Source organism: Procambarus clarkii, chromosome 39 (genome assembly GCF_040958095.1).
Source record: "Procambarus clarkii isolate CNS0578487 chromosome 39, FALCON_Pclarkii_2.0, whole genome shotgun sequence".
Taxonomy (NCBI): Eukaryota; Metazoa; Arthropoda; class Malacostraca; order Decapoda; family Cambaridae; genus Procambarus; species Procambarus clarkii.
Genome location: NC_091188.1, coordinates 10,756,104 through 10,760,016, shown reverse-complemented (window position 1 = coordinate 10,760,016; position 3,913 = coordinate 10,756,104).

The window sequence follows — 3,913 nt, the reverse complement described above, 5'->3', positions numbered from 1 at the left end:
ATATATATATATATATATATATATATATATATATATATATATATATATATATATATATATATATATGAGAAATGAGATATATATATATATTTTGTGTGAGAGAAACGCAGCGTGTTCTTCCAAGCGACGCAAGCGTCACTAAACTGCCGTACTCAAAATTGCATGAACCTAACCTACTGGAGGACCTACAAACAGAAAACGGGAGACAATTGGCCTCAGGGGAAATAATACCTTAAAATACGACATACTATTCAGGAGGAACCGGAATAACGATATACTTCTTATACGAACGATATAACGATGAGAATCCTGTTGGGATTTATCAGGCCAGGTATAATAGGGCCTTCCTGCCGTGTTCTCTGTTCTCTTGTAAAGTCAGGAGTGCATTGCTGCAACTTTAATCGCAGGGACAGGATGAGAAACTTCTTTACTCTCTGTGTCCTGTCAATCTATCAGCAGCCTCAAGTTTCACCTCAGTCGATGTTCCCTGACAACACACTCAGGGCGGGAAACTTCACTTTAAAGGCTTCGATGAGACCGATCTCAGCATGACTTGGAGAGTTTGGGGGGGGAGGGGGTGGTAATGTGTGTGTTTGTTGAGCAGGTGGTAATGTGTGTGTTTGTTGAGTAGGTGTTAATGTGTGTGTTTGTTGAGCAGGTGGTAATGTGTGTGTTTGTTGAGCAGGTGGTAATGTGTGTGTTTGTTGAGATGGTAATGTATGTTTGTTGAGCAGGTGGTAATGTGTGTGTTTGTTGAGTAGGTGGTAATGTGTGTGTTTGTTGAGTAGGTGGTAATGTGTGTGTTTGTTGAGCAGGTGGTAATGTGTGTGTTTGTTGAGTAGGTGTTAATGTGTGTGTTTGTTGAGCAGGTGGTAATGTGTGTGTTTGTTGAGCAGGTGGTAATGTGTGTGTTTGTTGAGTAGGTGTTAATGTGTGTGTTTGTTGAGCAGGTGGTAATGTGTGTGTTTGTTGAGTAGGTGTTAATGTGTGTGTTTGTTGAACAGGTGGTAATGTGTGTGTTTGTTGAGCAGGTGGTAATGTGTGTGTTTGTTGACTAGGTGGTAATGTGTGTGTTTGTTGACTAGGAGGTAATGTGTGTTAGACGAATTGTGAGGTGAACGCAATATTACCTCGGAGAATTATCAGTATCATTATTGAGGTGTGTTTCCAACATTCGTGACCAGCAGTGATCACTATTATTATTGACCCATTGATCAATTATAATATCCAGGTACAATAATAAGAATTATTAGAAGCGAGAGAAGGCAAGACGCAATGACAACACACCAGAAGCAATAATTTGTATAAATGTTTTCTTATATAACAAATATATATTCTTTCTTATTCTCCTGACCAAAAGAATTTTTTTATTTTAATTTGTATCAACATTTCGCGAGGAAGTAATGCTACCGCGGACGATCGAGTGCTTAGGCAAAGCAATGTAACTTTAATTTAGATGGTTGAAATACACCTGTTTAGTACAGCCAGGATTGAGATGATTCGTATAGGTTGTTACAGAATAAATGAGTTACAGAATAAATGAGTTACAGAATAAATGAATTCTGATAATGGCAAATGTCCAGATGATACGCTGTTACTGGGACACTCTTATGTAATCAGTGTACTGTACTATCTATGTAATCTTTGCCAGTTTCAAATGTGCTTCCATTTATGAATAAAGTCTTTGATTTGGATTGGATTTGAGGTGGAAAGCAGCACCCGTATGAAGGGGTGGAGCCAACCTGATGGGAAGCACCCAGGGGGGATGGAAGCACCCAGGCGGGGATGGAAGCACCCAGGGGGATGGAAGCACCCAGGGGGATGGAAGCACCCAGGGGGGGATGGAAGCACCCAGGCGGGGATGGAAGCACCCAGGGGGAATGGAAGCACCCAGGGGGGATGGAAGCACCCAGGGGGATGGAAGCACCCAGGGGGGATGGAAGCACCCAGGGGGGATGGAAGCACCCAGGGGGGATGGAAGCACCCAGGGGGGATGGAAGCACCCAGGGGGGATGGAAGCACCCAGGGGGGATGGAAGCACCCAGGGGGGATGGAAGCACCCAGGGGGATGGAAGCACCCAGGGGGGATGGAAGCACCCAGGGGGGATGGAAGCACCCAGGGGGGATGGAAGCACCCATTTGTGGCGAATTAAGTTTTTGTGCTCTGCAGTTTAATTGCTCCAGCTCAACTTTTTTAATTACAGTGAAGTTTATTGTATAAGTCGACCATAAAATAATTCTTTACTTCCTTCATTCTTTATAAATTTGCCTCCACGGAGCAAGAACCAGCACGGGACTTGAGTGTGTGTGCTGAACATCGAGTTGTAACTTGAGTGTTTGCTGAACATCGAGTTGTAACTTGAGTGTCTGCTGAACAACAAATGGTAGAATTACGCTACTCACATTTCTAAGACTCAGTAGCGCCCACAGCCCATCAAGGAATACCTGAACACCCCCCCCCCCCCCCCCCCCCCGCCGCCCTTCTGGTCATCTCGCGACGCACTAAGTAGAATAATGTTCAGACTCCAATCGTCATTTCCCCTGGACTGTATAACAGACCACTCAACTTGTGTGTCTAATCGAGGCTCCGGCCGAGTTTTAATTGGCGTGGCCGCTAATTGAATCTATTATGAAAAATATAGTTTGACCAGCCACGACCAGCTCTGTGCAGCCGGGCCCTTGACCAGCGGTGGCACAGCTTGAGTTCCCAAGACCTTGTCCAGGCACAGCAGTGCTCGTCAGGGTCGTACCGCAACCCGTCCTCTTAAAAATAACTTCACTTTCGCTCGTATACGCGCTATGACCAAATTTGGACGTAATTTCAAATGATATCGACTCACAAAAGTGACGTACTGTTCGGTTTTCTGTTTGAGTCGTCCGGCTTACTCGGCCAGCTTAGAAGAGGAAACTTTCCATTAACGTTTTTCATAACGTTTTGAAACTTTATGAGAATTTCCTGTCCACCTAACCTATCAGAGGACCCTTAACTTACTATTGTTGAGAAAAAAAATCCCAAATTTATATTATTTTTTTTTTCATTTTCAAATTACGTCCATATTCGGCCATACTGGTAAACGGTGAAAAGCGACGTTCTTTTTAAGAGGACAGGTTGTCCTATAGTTAGTAACATACTTAGTAACCCTGGAAACACAAACCGTAACTGTCTCTATTTTCCGCTTGTTATAACTTGCAATAAAGTTGTTACGTCTTGGCTTAACGTGTTTATACCGTATTAGAACGTTATTACAATTTAAACATCAGGGCCCCTTCCCCCCCTCTCTCTTTTTTGGCCTTTCATTCGGACCCCCGCAAAAAAGATTCCCCCATCCTAAGTGGCTTAATAAAAATAAAGTTCGTCCTTACCTTGACTTGTTCCAGTCGTCTCCTCGGAACCTGGAAGAAAATAAACACAAATTCAATAAATCGTTTGGTCTAATCTGAACAAAATGAATAAATTTGTGTTTTATCTGACGTTGAAGAAACCCCCCCCCCCCTGCCACTTTCAACTAGCTTGTAAAATACGTAACTGGGATTCAAAGCCATCGTTGTGGGTTATATTATGGGGGGTGATTGGTGGCTTCACTGGGGCACCTCGAATATAAGCCAGGGGCCAGATTCACGAAAGCACTTACGCAAGCACTTACGAACGTGTACATCTTTCCTCAATCTTTGACGGCTTTGATTACATTTATTAAACAGTTTACAAGCATGAAAACTTGCCAATCAACTGTTGTTATTGTTATAAACAGCCTCCTGGTGCTTCGGAGCTCATTAACTGTTTAATAATTGTAAACAAAGCCGCCAAAGATTGAGAAAAGATGTACAGGTTCGTAAGTGCTTGCGTAAGTGCTTTCGTGAATCTGGTCCCAGGAATATATTCACTGAATAATTCCATTCACTTTATCACTGAATA